General features: G+C 37.0%; 2 long non-coding RNA genes across 7 annotated transcripts in view; one reads left to right on the forward strand and one right to left on the reverse strand.

Moving 5' to 3' along the window:
* LOC111560084 overlaps nt 1-12,467 on the reverse strand; it is a 132,554-nt gene extending 120,087 nt beyond the window's left edge. For all 4 annotated transcript variants that reach the window (XR_002741593.2, XR_002741590.2, XR_002741591.2 and 1 more), the window contains exons 1-2: nt 12,399-12,467; nt 7,470-7,591 (exon numbers count right to left, since the gene is read on the reverse strand). This is a non-coding gene — a long non-coding RNA (uncharacterized LOC111560084). The remainder of the gene's footprint in view (nt 1-7,469; nt 7,592-12,398) is intronic.
* Nucleotides 12,468-12,510: 43 nt separating this feature from the next.
* LOC111560086 overlaps nt 12,511-15,685 on the forward strand; it is a 673,456-nt gene continuing 670,281 nt past the window's right edge. The window contains exons 1-2 of one of the 3 annotated variants that reach the window (XR_006597321.1): nt 12,511-12,756; nt 14,917-15,003. This is a non-coding gene — a long non-coding RNA (uncharacterized LOC111560086). The remainder of the gene's footprint in view (nt 12,757-14,916; nt 15,004-15,685) is intronic. The other 2 variants (XR_002741596.2, XR_006597320.1) reach the window with 2 other exon arrangements.

A 15,685-nucleotide genomic window follows, 5' to 3' on the forward strand; every position in this document is an offset into this window, starting at 1 on the left:
GTTATATTGTACACCTGAAATTAATATAAATCTGGATATTAATTATATTGGGATTAAAATAAGACATTTAATAAACTTAATATAAATAATGTAAAAATAATAAGCAAAAAAATTAAAAAAAAATAGAAGACAACCAGTACTCAGAGACAAATTATTTCATATTATCGTTACATATTTTGGGTAAATTAGAGGTGCAGAATCAGTTCACCCAAACCAGTCTACTTGTGTTTTACATTGCTTCCTGACTCCTCAGGGCTTTGACTCCTTTGCTTCTCTCTAGGCCTCTGTTAGATTCTTGGGTTCAACTTTGAAGCCAAATAGAAGAGCTTTCTCTTCAGAACTCTGAAACTATCTCAGACACAAATTACTGGTTTTTGTTCCCTTGAGATTCCACAACATATCCCAGTCAAAATAGAATAAATTATGGAATAATCAAGATATCACAGACAATAAGTGTTAACTATTAATACTGCACACATAAGGAAATTACTCTAACATTTTAATTTATTACTTCAGCTTTATTCTTACGTTTAGTGCAATTATATTCTCATACTCTTCTGTTGATCATTTACTTCTATGGTTTATAAAATATTATTTAATAAGAACATTTAATTATTTCAGCCATATGATATCATTCCAGTTCTTCTTAGTAAATTAGTATAACCACCTTTTTTTAAGTTTTTTTTTTCATTTTCATTATCTTTGAATGGTTCTATACTATAATAATAACTGTGGCTCAATCTCTCCCACAGGTAACTTAAAAAGATATTTTAGTCATGATCAGGTTCTTTTGATCCACTGGTAGATCTTTATCAGGCTGTTATTTTCCTGAAGTCTTTGATACTGGAAAACATATTCAAAAGTAATTTTATTTTCTAGAAGTTCAATGAGAGAATCAAAGATTAAAACCTCTAATTAGATGATAGCAACCAAAAATCCTTTTGAGTGTACTAAGCCCTCATTTAAATTCCAAATTAATTCTACCTTTACATAAAAATATCGCTCATTCCATTTTAAGATTTGGTTTTAAAATTTTCTTACTGTAAGAACTTTATATGAATACAAATGAATATGAATTTATGTTAGAATATGTCATTGTATTATAATATAATACAGATTACCCTGAATATAAAATTGTTTCAGAACATTACAAGATGCCTATGTGATTAAGAATAAACTGTCACTAAATATGGAATTTATTTTCGAAAGTAATTTTAATGTTCAAAATTATGTTATGAATGGAAATGGAAGCCATGATTACAACAATTATTTCAGAAACCTGTGTAAACTGCTGGTTTCTAAATTTATGAGGATTTGCACTTTCAATTTTTAATTTGGTCGCTTCACTTTTTCTGATCAAGCTGGAGAAATTACACAGATCACACTTAATAAACAGAGACATATGCATTGTCACTGTGTCAAATCTTCTTTCCCTCTAGCAGGATTTCTTAACCTTGATCTACTCGTTGTCTGAGCTTTTTGCCTCTCATATACCATCAAGCTTTTATGTACACACAGAAGTCTTTGGATGACTCTACTCAGACAATCCTAAGGACGTTTTTTGTCATGATCATTAACCAATGATTCCTGCATACATCACCTGGGATATGATCCAAATGAAATAAGGCCATTATAAGAAAGAGACAAAACTAAGACTTGAACCCACACAGTGACTGAGGGCACAGGACAAAAAAGGTAAGGCATTCAAGATGGCTAACTGCCCTACCCAAAGATAGAACAAAAGTGTCTCTTCCCCCTTGTTTTCTGAAGGCATCATCTTTGTCATTGGCTCTATTCTCCGTAAAAGATTCCCACTGCAACATCGTCAAATATATCTGTTTCTCAAGGGTTTGTTCTCTTACCTTTTCTAAATGAAATACCATAGAAATACGGGGATCTATTCACTAAATTCTAACCTAATCTTCTGCTAATCACTGTCACTAACTTTTATTTATTCAATGGAATCAGTGACTTTTCTAAATTTTTCAACAGATCTCAATAGGACCAAACCTCTTTAGAAAAAAATAAGAAAAAGAGCCATTCTTATTCCATGGTAAACAGTCTTAAAATATCCTAAGAAATTTAGGATTCATTTAAAAATTTCTACATGAAAACCTTGACAATAATATATTTAGCTGCTTTTTACATTAGGGGAAGACATAAAATCTTTGTATCTAAAATTAAACATGTAAAACTGTTCTTTTGCCTTTGTCCAGAGCCAAATCTATGTAGATTTAAAAGTTTATATTTTATTTGGTCTTGATTTTTTTAAAGGTTAAATGTAGGATGTGGTTAGATATGCGGAATGTTTGACTTGCCTAATTAAAAAGAAAATGCAATACTTTAAAAGAATATCTTTTACACCTACCACATAAGAATTAAAAATAATGATAACCTTGTATAGTGTCATATCAAAAAAAATAAAAGCCAACTTCTTGCTGATCAGTAAAACCACAAACAGATGTCAAGCATTTTATAAATTATTTAAATAATATAATTCAAGAACTACAAACTGTTGATAACCTTTTGAACAAGGAATTTATGAAGCAAAGGGTCATGTACATAGGATACAATGAGATGTAGAAAATAAGATGATGGTCCAAAAGCAGAAGAGTTGTTAATTCTTGGTATATTTGCAGAATAAATCATCATTCACCAGTTATCAACATAACAGATATTTAGGTACTATATTCAAATATAGATGGAGATTTTTTTTTACTTTCTCTGAGTATGGAGACTAACAGCTAGAACCAAGTAATATAAAGTAACTCCACATTCTAAAGAGAGCCCCGGATTAAAAGATCCAGGCACCCCTTCAGGGTTCTCATTTCATAGTCTACATTAAACATTCCTATGCTGAATGTCATCTCTACCTTTACCATTACTGACAGGTCATACATTTTGCCCTGAGGTTTTTGGTAGCCAAATGGTGTTGATTCAGTGGAATAAAATCTCAAAAGTAGCATGACGTGTCTAATACTGGGTCTTTGGTCCATAAGTACTTGACCCGTGAATCTGCATAATGAAACCTAGTTTAATTGGTAGTCAATAACATTTGTGGAGCAATACAGCAACACTAAATGGCCATTTTTGCTGTTTTTGTTTTGTTTTGTTAATTCCAGTGTAGTTATCAGAACAGCGTTAGATTCGTTTCAGGGGTATGATATAGTGATTCAACAGTTCCTTATATTTACTCAGTTCTCATCAAGAGAGGTATACTCTTAATCCTCTCCACCTATTTTATCCATCTCAATGACTCATTAATACCTAGATTTTTCCTACCCAATTGGATACATCTCATTGCACTGAGAAGACGTAGGTTAGTTTTGGAGGAAGCAGAGACAAGAAAAACTGGTGTTCCTTTTTGTTTATAGGCCTTCCAAGCTGACTTTGTAAAACCAAAACAAAAGCCCTACACAGTAGATTATAATAAAATACTGCCCAACTACAGAGGCAAAAAACGATAGGAGGAAGTGATCCTTTGTCCCATAACCACTGAGGCTACAGAGGGAAGGGAGTAGGTGGAGATCACCCTTGAAATTGCAGGAGGTGGAAGAGTAGTGGGCTTGGGAGGGAGGGAAACAGAAGCCTGTAGAGCCACTTGGGATGCAAAGGAGACCTCACTGGAGGCTATCAAGTACCAGTGGGGTCAGCATAATATTAATGCCTGAGGAAAAGTCAATACCATAGACTACAGTAGTCTCCACACAACACCCCCATCTGCAGGTTCAATTTCCACAATTTCAGTTACCCACTGTCAGCTTCAGACCAGGAGTAGATAGATGATCTTCCATCTGAGAAATGATCAAAAGGTTGACAGTGTCCTAACACTACGTCACAATGCCTACATCATCCACCTCATTTCATCTAAACACAATGGCATTTTATCATTTCACAGCATCACAAGAAGGCCGAGTACAGTGAGATATTTTGAGAGAGAGACCACATTCGGACTTTTATTATTGTATATTGTTAAGATTATTTCATATTATTAATTCTTATTGTTAGTTTTCTACTGTGCCTAATTTATAAATTAAGCTTTGTCATAGGTGTGTACATACAGCAAAAAGTGTATATACAGGGTTGGTTTCTGCACTTTCTGGCATCCTCTGTAGATAAGAAGAACTTTTTTATAAGAATTTCACTATGCAAAAGAGCTATTTCAGCTATATTTGTTATTAATGGGTGATGAGCCTCTACTAAGAGCCCTCACAGTTCACCTTTGCATTCTTTGGGGATGCATTCTTGGAGTTGGAGAGAGGGAGTTGAACTGGGAATACAGTGTGGTGTTTTCTTGTACTTTGTTGGGGGTGGTGGTGGTGGTGTCTTTTTAACACCCACAAGTCAGTGATGGGAAGAAACCGAAGCCTCCAAAATTTGTACTTGAGAGTGGAACTGGAAAGTGATAAAACCCTCACTCTCTACTAAGAATGAATGTATTTTAGAGTAAGAAATTCCATAGACGTAGTATGTTCTTCATCGATGACCAATCACAGCAAAGCAAAGTTAATTGGTAATGAGAGTTGAAGGCTTATTAGTGTGGCTGAGACTGTACCCTATCAGATGAATTAGCTCAACTCAAGAATGATCCTGAGGGTATATGGAGGAAAACATATACCAGGGATCATTCAGTCCATATATCTGTCCAAGCTTTTATTTAAATACCTGCGCTAACTATGCTATAGGATGAATTTGTAAATCCACAAGTTATTATGGAACAAACAGAAAAAAGTGAGGCTAACTCCAAGGTCTAACTAGGTAACTATTTATTGCTGCCAACCAGGGGTCTAGCCAAGTAATAGATCAAAAAGGGGAGGGAAAATTAAGCGGTCCATACTCCTTCAGAGTGCAGACAAGGCTCTTCCAAGATTTAAGTTTTAAGAGACTTGTCTGGAAAATGGGTTGCAGAAGGCAAAGATGGTACCCGGAAATAGGAAGAGGCAGTGAGTGATGGAAGTTGAGCAGGATATTCAAGGGCCACTCTAGGCCACTTTGGGCAAGTATGTGGATTTCTAACTTCAATTGGTCATTAAAACATTTAATTCATTTCACTCCCAATTTTGTCATTTGAGATGTCTGTTAACTACTTTCTGTCCGGATTTACATTCAGCACCGGTGAAAACAATTCATCAGATACAAACAATTTTGCCTAGTTTCCAAATAGCCTGTGCCCCAGGTTTTTCTTTTTTTCCTTCTAAAGAGTTGTTCTTAATTTTAGGACAGTTGCTTTTCATTCCTCAAAGAATTGGGTTGCAACCTGAAAGATATCAAGGTGTTTACTCAGCAATGTAACTATATTATCTTCAATTTGCTTCTTTGTATCAGGGAGAAGATCTTCAACTAAGAAATCAAAAGATCCCTATTTTCTAGATTTACAGCAGTTTGTCTTTGGAATATTTTTCCTTCCCTCTGGGTATACAGTTTTATTTAGTTCAGGAAAGAAGGCTTAAAAAAAAAAGTTCTGAACATCTGAACAGGCTCTGAACCTTACCTTCCAATTTGATCAACTTCTAACTATAGAGCTACTAAAAAACAAACAAACAAACAAACAAACAAACAAATCCTTCGAAATATCGTGTCAGGTTTCAGCCATGGAAAATAGTAAGTATTCATGGCAGTATTGAACAACTCTGGACTAAGAGGCATCCCCAAAGAAGGTGCAAAAGACCCTACCATACCAAGATCCAGAGCGACTCCCAATGTTAAAAGAGACAAAGACAAAATAATTCCCCTGAGAGTAGGCATCTGTAGGTAGGACCTGAGCTGCATACAAATGGAGCAGAATCACTACTTCTGTCTGGTCACATTGACCTGCCAATGCTGACCATTGAGCATTTTCTGTCTTTTTTTCTTCCTCCCTATATTTTGGAGGCCCCCAACCTGACAGTTGCCAAGCCAAGTTCTCGAGACAGGCAAGGAGGTGATGGGATCAACAAATAATGGGTCTAAACTTCGAAATGAAGGGACAATGTGAAATTTTATTATCCTCTCTCGACCAGGCACTGGAGAGCTCCCTCTGGCAAGAATTGTCATTCTCCACTGGTTTCTACCAGTTCTCCCAGAATCCCATCTGCTTTGAGCAAATGGAGTTTAAGACAGAATATAGCTTGGGTATCTACCAGAATTTGCTAGGTCTCCATTAATTTTATTTTTAGTTTCCCCTTGGCTTTTTAAATGACTGGTCACCATTTATCAGAGAATCTCTAGGATTCCCATCAACCATCTCATCAAGTCTCAGAGGGGCCCTTAAAGGGTATGATAGTGGCATCTATAAGACGACTAATTTTGGGCTTTTGTTTACTGTACTGTAGTTTACTTAGAGTAGAAAGGCAATGGAGACAGAGGATTAGTAGACTCTGAGTACTCAGGTAAAGGCGGAGAGGGGGGCAATAGGGAGTCCCATCAGTCTTACGGTCTTTTGTCTTAGGTACCTCTTGTGTCTTTCATTTTTCCTTAGCCTTTTCAAACAAATCCTTCAATGAAATTATTTTGGAATTTTGAAGCTCTTGGAAAGTTTCCACATGCCAGTTAAAATAACCCATTCTTTTTGTTGATTTGGGATCCCTTGCTTTCAAGGGTATTTTTCAAATAAAGACCTTGTCTAGTTGGAATGTTTTGCATAATGGCCATTGTAATTCTAGGTCATCTTGGTAATATTTTGCTGTTTTTGTAAATATTGGCAGTTTCCAGAACCATGGTTTTTAGATCTCAAATAAGCTATTATGCTGGAAAGTGGCATGGCACGCTCAGTTCTTTGAAACTTGAGGATCTCATTTCACTAGCTAAGACTTGGATTTCTCAGAGTTGAATTAATACCTAAGAAGCATGCGCTACTGGGCTAAGGATTTTATGGGGTTTGACAGTGCACCCTGTCTCACAACAACTTGCCTGAGGTTGCCAGGTGACCTGGTGTCAATCTAACACATCCCGTGACCAACTGATGCTAGCACAGGAGTCTCAGACCTAGGTGGTGATAGCTCTAACAGCTTTTATGAGCTCCACCCACCAATATGATGGCTTTGGCTTCTAAAATTCCCATTAGCAAAAGATTTGTTATTCCTTTCACAAGATTTCTTTATAGTGGCCGACACCTTGATGGCTTTTCATAGTCTGTCTTGTGCCCACTTAGATTTTGATTTTGATGGTCAAGACAATCTCAATTTCCTGTGTTAATTTATTTCTCCAAGTCCCTCAAGTGATTTATGCTGTGGATTTACCTTGAGGTACTGTGACTCTCCTTACAACCACCAATGGTTCCAGACACTGGAATCCCTGTTTCCGAGTGCCCTAATGGCTGCCACCCACTGCAGACTCCCAGTTCCTGAAAAGTTTCCAGGAATTTAATAAACTCCAGAACCTTTCCAGGGTCCCAAAACCTTTCCGGGGACCATACCTATCTATTTACATAAAATTGGTTTGGATTGAAGAACTGCAGACATGACAAAAACTCAAATCCAAAAGTGACTTACCCACAGCTCTTGGGGACAAGAAGAGCAGTGAACTCGAAGGGTTCAGCAGGTGCCTTGTCTGAGCATCTTGCCCTATAGGCCCTTAACATTCAGCTTCAAATCTCATCCCTTGTTGCCAAAAACTGTTAAAAAATGATTAAAGAAGACAATTTAAATGATACAATCAAACTTTAACACTTCATGAAGCTTATAGATTTTTGTTCTTCTTTGTCAGAGAACTGCAAAATGGGGTAGGGGTGCCTGGGTGGCTCAGTCGGTTATATGGCCAACTTTGGCTCAGGTCATGATCTCGCGGTTCATGGGTTTGAGACCCCCGTCGTCAGGCTCTGTGCTGACAGCTGGGAGCCCGGAGCCTGCTTCAGATTCTGTGTCTCCCTCTCTCTCTGCCTCTACCTCACTCTCACTCTGTCTCTCTCTCAAAATTAAATAAACATTAAAAAACAATTTTAATGGGGTGGAAGGCAAGTTTTTATAGGACAAAGAATAAAGAACAAGGAAGAGACAAAGAGAAAATAACTGATAGGCTGGGGTCCCACAGTCACTTTGTTTGGAGTCAGGAGGCCCAGAGCTGGCTTGGTGTTTGGGGAAAGGCTGACCATTTATCCTGTGTTTCCAGTCAGGTGGAGCAGTGCAGGGACATGGAGGTTATCTGAGTTTCAGTTTTCTGACAGGGCATTCCAGGCAGGAACAGCTCCATCTCGGGGCCAGAGATTTATTTCAATACCACTTACTACATTGGCCAATGTTGTAAAACAAAACACAACGAAACCAAACACATCAAGTCTGCAAAATCCAGCTGTGCTTCCTGGTTGTCTCACATCATTAACATAATATATGCATCTTATAAATTAGAAAGGTATCTCTTGCAATAAAAACACCTTCACACCAAAATAAAGGTTTCTACAAGCATGACACATATATAAATTCGCTTGGCAGCTACGAAATCTTGGTTAGATGCAAGAAACAGATTCGTTTTGCAAGCTTTCAAAAGCTGGAAGATTTTTCAGTTTTTTATTGTCACAAACATTTTTCACAACCAGTATTCTGGAAACTGTTGAATAACACTCTGCTGAGGATTACACACCTTAAATACTGGCAATATGGATATTTGATGCTGCCAGTACAGACTACTGTAGAGTCCTGATAATTCTGATGGCAGTATTTTATGCAAGTTTCAAAGCCCATCAAGCACGTGTGTCTCAATACAAGACCACAGGACCTCTACATCCCTAACATCTAAATGCTAATGACTACAAGGTGTCAGTGCACTTTTTATTTACATAACCAACAGTATGCTTGGCATTCCTTCTTTGAAGTCTCATCTTGAAAAGTCAACATCAAAGTTAACCTGTCCACAAACTAACTCTTGATTGTTCTTCTCAGCTATCTCTTCAAATCCTATTCAAGTCCAGTAAATGGTAGCATTCTTCGCTGTGTCGTTTAATCAGGAACCTGAGTATCCATGCTTTCCGTCTCTTGTTTACATCCTACATGAATCAGTCAGTCAGACTTTTTCATCCTCAACACATGTCAAAATTGCCCAGTTCTCTATACTTCATTGCCAGCATCCTGGTTATAGTCGCTGCTGTTTTTTGTTGTTGTTGTTGTTGTTTGTTTGTTTGTTTTTTTACCTGGACTATAGCAAGAGTTCTATACTGTATCCCTTACCTCTCTTCTTGCCCCTCCTGTCCTGACTGTCCACATACAGGGGGACTAGTTTCCCCCCACAGATTATTCCCCATGCCATGTGTATGTACACCTGTGATTCACACCATCCCTCTTTTCTTCTGGCTGCTCATCACCAAGCTCTCAACTCAAGCTCCAATTCTTCTAACTAAGAAGGCTTCTTGGTCTCTCTCACCAGGTCAGATCTTTCCATTAACTCTCACAGCATCCATCATCAATCTTTTAGACAAATTCTAACACTACCATTCTATACTGACTATATGATTCCTTAATTGGTATTTATCTTTCCATTAGCTCAAGCTCACGTGAGTTGGCTCATGCCTATTTGACCTCACTTCTAAGAACCTCTGGCTCTCAGTGGATGTTCTAAAGCTATCAGGAGAGTAAGTATATCCTTTATGTAAGCATAAGCCCCCACAGTTCTGGACACTAGCTAACCTTGCTGTAGGTCTCTTTTTCCTTTGTCCACTCTACCCCAGTCACAATGAGCTTCTTTCACTTGCTAGAAAAGCTTTGCCAACTCCAAGTATTCCAAAGCCAGTTACTTCTACCTGGAATACTCTTCCTATAGGAAGTTGTTGATATAGGTGGCTTTCTCTCATCTTTCCATGGCCTAAATGTATCTTTCTCAGGGCTCTGTTACCTGAGCTCCTTTATAAGTTGGTTGCACTTATAAGTTGGTTATTCTAAGTTATGGATATGTCATTATTTTCTTTATATTGCTTATCAAAATCATACTTTATATTTAAGCATTACTTATGTATTATTTCCTCCTCCTCCCCTTTATAAGCTTTCTGCAGAGAGTAACATTATTTCTTTTGCCAACATATACTCAGGATCTAGCACGGTCCCAGACAGGTAGGCACTTAATAAATATTCCAATAAATAGCAAATCATAATCATGTAAGAACACTTATAGTTAGATTCAAGATTTTCCTCAGTAAATAATTTAGGACCTATATTCTCTCATATTTGAATGGGTCAGTCTAGGCAATAGATTAGAGTGGAAATGCTTTATGTCTAAATAATTTCAAATGAGGTTTCAGTAAATATTCACTATAGCCACGTAAAAAAGAACACACTCATACAACACCCAACATTAAACAAGGTAATGTTGGCAAACTTCTAAGCATAAGTTGAGTGTGGGGGGGGGGGGGAGTGCATATTTAGTTAACTGAATATGATAGGTTGCTGTATATGGTTTTGAGCTCTAAACCAGTTCTCTATTTTGAGAAATGGCAATTGTCCAGAATAATTTATCTGAGGACTTTCTTTCCTGGCAAGATTTAGGTGACAATATCTGCTATTTCTTACAGCCAGTTGGGATCACTATATTCTACTGATTTAAGAGTGTGGGCTGTGGTTTCAGACATATTTGGATTCTAATCCAATTTCTATACTAACCAACAGCTATGTAGAAATTTGGACAATTTGTTCAACATTTATCAGTTTAAAATAAGGACAAAAAATGCTTACCTCTTCTAAAATTAGGTAACATTACTTAAAAGATTTTCATCATGACTTCCAATTTATCAATATACACTAGTGCCCCTTGCATCTATAACACATATTATCTTTTGCTTCTTTGTGATAACATCCAAGCAGAGGAAGACTAGACAAGAGATCACCTGGGCAAGCACCTGGAATGCCGATCTACAAATAGTACCATTTCTCTAGGATTCCAAGTACCACTGAAAATGTAGGCAACTGAATTTATCAGCACACATCTCAGGTTCACTTCCTGTGTGCCAGGCAGTGTTACAAGCTTTTTAAAATTACCCTGTTGCTTAAATTCTGCCGCTCAATGAAGACAAAAAGGACAAATGCTTCGCTTAGCCATCTAAGGCATGCTGAAAAGCCTTCAAAATAACGTGTCCAGGAAAGGTCAAGCTTTTATTGTGGTTGAGTGGCATATGCAAGTTTAGGGCAAAGGAGGAGTTTCTAAGGGCAACATATTGAGAGAGTACTGACCCCAGTGTCTTACTCTGGCCCTCCTTTTTGCACTGCTTGGTCTCCTTCCAAGTAAATGTTAAATAACTATTTAAAGAATTATGTTTAATAGGTCACCATTCTAATACACTTATATTACTTCCTCCACTTTTGTTTATTTTTGAGAGAGAGAGAGAGAGAGAGAGAGAGAGAGAGAGAGAGAGAGAGAATGAATAGGGGAGGGGCAGAGAGAAAAGGAGTCTTAAGCCGGCTCCATGCCTGCCAGCCAGGCAGAGCCAGAGGCGAAAAGCTGAATCCCACAGGATCATGGCCTGACCTGAAATCAAGTCAGATACTCAACCAACCAAGCCACCCAAGTGCCTCTCTGCTCCACTTTCAGATTCAAGTATGTGACTAACTCATAAAACTATGTTAGCAAATCATCAAAAACAAACTTCTATAAGAAGTTTAACAGATTATATTCTTTTTTACCAAATAAAAATCATCACAAAATTTATCAAAGGACCATGTAAACCAAACCTGACTTTTAGAGTAAACATGAGATGTAGGTCATTCATGAACACCAGTAGCCTGCTTTGGAATCAAGTTCATTAAACTTAGTTTGCAACAGGTTCCTCCTACCCATTAAGGAAATTAACAAAAGTCAGAAACACCGTGATTTTAGGGTTTTCCCTCTGGGTTTTGAAAACGTAAACAATTATCAGAGTAGAGACTTATGTGCTCTTTATGCAAAATATTGGCCAGAATATCTCCAATTAGCAATGTAGCAAAAAGAAAATTCAAAACTATAGAAAGAACACGTTAAGAACACTGATTTATGATTTGGACAAGGCAAAAAATTGTACATCTTACCCTAAAATAATCTATTAATATGTATTCCTCTTAGGAAGGCTCAACAGTATTTTCTCTAAGGGATAGTCTTACAAAATAATTGCAAGATGTATTGGTCTTCTCAAAATAAAAAAAAAAAAAACATTATTAAACAATGTTTTCAAAGCATTTGAAGCATTTATCTAGGATTAATACTATTCGCTTCATTTAAATACTTCTGGGCTTAACACTATATTTTAATCCGATAGTGAGAAAGTAGATTGATATAACCTTATATAATACCACACTGCAAGAAAAAAAGAGGCTTTTCTTAATTTAAAATCGGTAACATCCAAAAAGTAATTAAGGAAACAAGAGCGTCTACTGCTTAAAACACAAGGTTGAGAAAAAAACTTAACAGTACAACAGTAATAACGACAGCAACATCTCGCACGTCCTTTTCCGGACCTCCGTCTCACCCACCCTGCTCCCTCTGCCTGAGACCACCTTCTCACCCCGCAGGCTCCTGGGCACAACTCAGCTGCGGGGGGGGGGGGGGGGGCTTCTTCCAGAACACGCTGGGCGGCGCCACGCCCATCCGACTGCCCTTCCGTCGTCCGGGAGGCGGGGGGCGGGGATTATTACTGCCAGCACCGGGTGAAGTACACGTGGGACGTCGTCAAAGCCCCTCCGAGGCCCCGACCCCTGACGCGCACCTTCCGGGCAGCCCCGCCCCCACGTGCCTCCCTGCCGCGCAGCTGCGGTGGGCGCCTTCCTTCCTTCACGTTCGCACACTCCTTTCACCTGCCGAGGAAAGGAAAGAGCCCCACGACGTTTAGAGGTAAATTAGCTAGTATAATGATAATAAGGATTTCAACATTTCTGGACTTCGTCTACACCGAGATAAGGTTGTTGTTGGCTTTTTTTGTTTTTTGTTTTGTATGCTCTACGTGTAAGTGAATCTGTGCCAAAATTGAGGAAGGTAGAAACTATCATTCCTTTTTGATCAATAAGGAGGAAGAAACTTAATCTGAACAACTTAACCACGGAAACTCAGCTAGTAGGTGGTTGAGATGAATTGTAAGCCATCCATTTGCCCGGAGCCTAGCTCCAAATCAGTTTGCTATACCAGATAGTAAGTGTATTATGTAATGTCCATTCATTAAGATGTCACAGCAGTAAATAATTCTTATAGAATATATTCTTGACTATACATATAATGCACAGTAAATACATTTGTATATAGTAATGCATTCATTATATTAGAGAAGTTCACGATATATGCATATATATAAATCTTTATACTGTTACTCATATTTGTATATCAATTGGTCTTATTTTATAATTTCTTCATGAATTTGCAATATATTTATTAAACATATCGAAATTTCCAGCCACTCTCCTAATTCTTCTTCTCAAGACTCATAACGAGCAAAAGGATATTCCATAAACTCAGAAAAAACTTTTCATAACCTTGGCTTGATTAAACTTGTGAAACATTTTTTAGCAAATATACAGAAACATTATTAAACTACTTTTGGTTGTTGTTATAACTCAGTCTTAGCACATAAGTTTTAGGAGAAAAACATTCACCAAAGTTTTGCTATAGATTCTATCAAGCCATTTGTTTATTTTTTGCTACTTCTTGTTTGTTTTAATTTACAAGTAACCATCTAAGCAAACTAGAGCAGGCTTATAAGATATGCATTATAAATTAAAGTCATCTATTTGAATCTCCAAATATTTAGATCAAGGCAATATTCATTCTTGACATATGCAGAAAGAACAAAATTGACTTCCTGTTCTCATCATGAGCCCTGGTTTGCAAATGAGGAGTGTATGCTTTAAATTGCGTACAATTTTGACCTCGGCATTACACGCTGTTAACTTCAGGAGCTATAGATACAACCCCTTTGTAATGCTCTTGAAAAACCTCTTTAAAGTACTCAGAATTTCTGGGAACCATCCAGAAAACCAATTAAAAATGGGGTAGGGAATTATAGTGGTGCTGGAAAGCCTTTGCCATAAGGAGGGAGGCATTAGCTGCATCGAATAACCTTACATATCCTTACCAAATCACCTCAGAAAGTCTTCCCTTAAATACGTGATAAAAGAAATGCCCCATTTTCATTATAGTTCATTTGTATTGATTCATCACTGCATTCCCTTTAAGAGTTGTGATACACTATATTGAATTTATGGAATTATAGAAATCAGTGTTATAAAAGGCCGATCAACCCATCTTGCTCAACTCATCAGTTAAGGATTATTTGGCGTGACTTATTCTTTAGTGTTTAGTCAAGTTGTAAATCAGTTAAGCAATAGTGCTTTTGGGAAATGACCTCAGTGATAAGAAAACTTGGGGCATGCATTTTTCATCATTATCTCTAAAACATGAGTGCTTAACCATATTCTAGACATTGGGATTTCAAACACGTGAGTCAGTTTTTTCCCAGTATTTGAACTTTTCCATAACGAATATGGCAGTGCTCTGGTATATTTAGTACCCAGTACTTCAGACAGAGTAAAAAATATTACCCAAGTGCCCACGGTGATACATTTTAAAATCATACTAATTTGCTACCAGGAAAAAGAAAATGGTTGAATTTTTTTTAAATGTAGAAAATCAAGAAACGACTCTGTGGGAACTTAAATTCTCTCATTCCTGTCATGACTTTTCACAAGTCTGCCTTACTGGAGAACTTTTCATGGCTGTTTTCTCTACCCTTAGTTAACTTCGAATCCCTACAACTGCATCATCTCCTTTCTTCATTCTCACAATTCTTACTTTCTATCTTTGGAAATAAAAAAAAAATGGCCACAGAATCTTCAAAATATTTTAGAGCAATCACCATAGGTTAATTTTCTACAAATGACATATTCAAGAACATTTCCTTCAGTAAGATGAAAGTTGAATAAATCCCCTGATCCCTCATCAAACTCTGTAAGTCAGTCTATGTTGATGAATATTCTGTTACAAACTATTGTGTCTGTTTCCTAGATTTAGCATGGAGTCTGAAATGGGGAAAATGAGAATTGCTCTCAAATCCAGCTGCAATCAATCATCTTGGAAAATACTCTCGTCCCTGTGAGTGACACAACATAATAATTAAAGTCCTCTTCTGTCAGAAATTGAATAGATTCAGAAACATTTTTGATAGAAATAGACTTTTTAACTTTTAATTTTCAATTGTTCCTAATGAATTCCCATAAGCATACATTAGCTCACTTAATTCTTTATTCTTTCTTGCAGAAACGAAACCCTTTAAGCAATGGGAAATTATTATTTTTTTCCATTTTTATTTCCCTCTGCTCACACATTTTACTATATTTATGTGACACAGTAGAGGTTTTGACAGGATCATGTGTTTGAAAACCCTGCTCTCAATGTCTCTCTATTACTCAATGCATTTATCTATCAGATATAAAGTCATCTTGATGTAGTTTAAAAAGTAATTTGAATGCAGTTGTTTCAAAGTAAATTCATTTTTACAAAGATATTTTATCTAGCTCCATCATTTTCGTGGTCACTTCCTCTTAAAATTCCATATCGTCTCTGTTACTAATTTCTCTCTTATAGTCAGATACCTCATCCTGTTTTACCTCCTCTTTTCAGTGATTCTGTCTCAAAATCATCCAGTTCAGTAACATTTTTCCTTTGTAATTAATCTGATTTTTTCTTATAAAATATTTTTTTCCTTGAGAAATTCCCTACCTTGAAGGAATTGAGGAACCAAATTTCTTACTTTGGTTCAAAATAGGTTCCCATT

Source organism: Felis catus, chromosome B1 (assembly GCF_018350175.1).
Source record: "Felis catus isolate Fca126 chromosome B1, F.catus_Fca126_mat1.0, whole genome shotgun sequence".
Lineage (NCBI taxonomy): Eukaryota > Metazoa > Chordata > Mammalia > Carnivora > Felidae > Felis > Felis catus.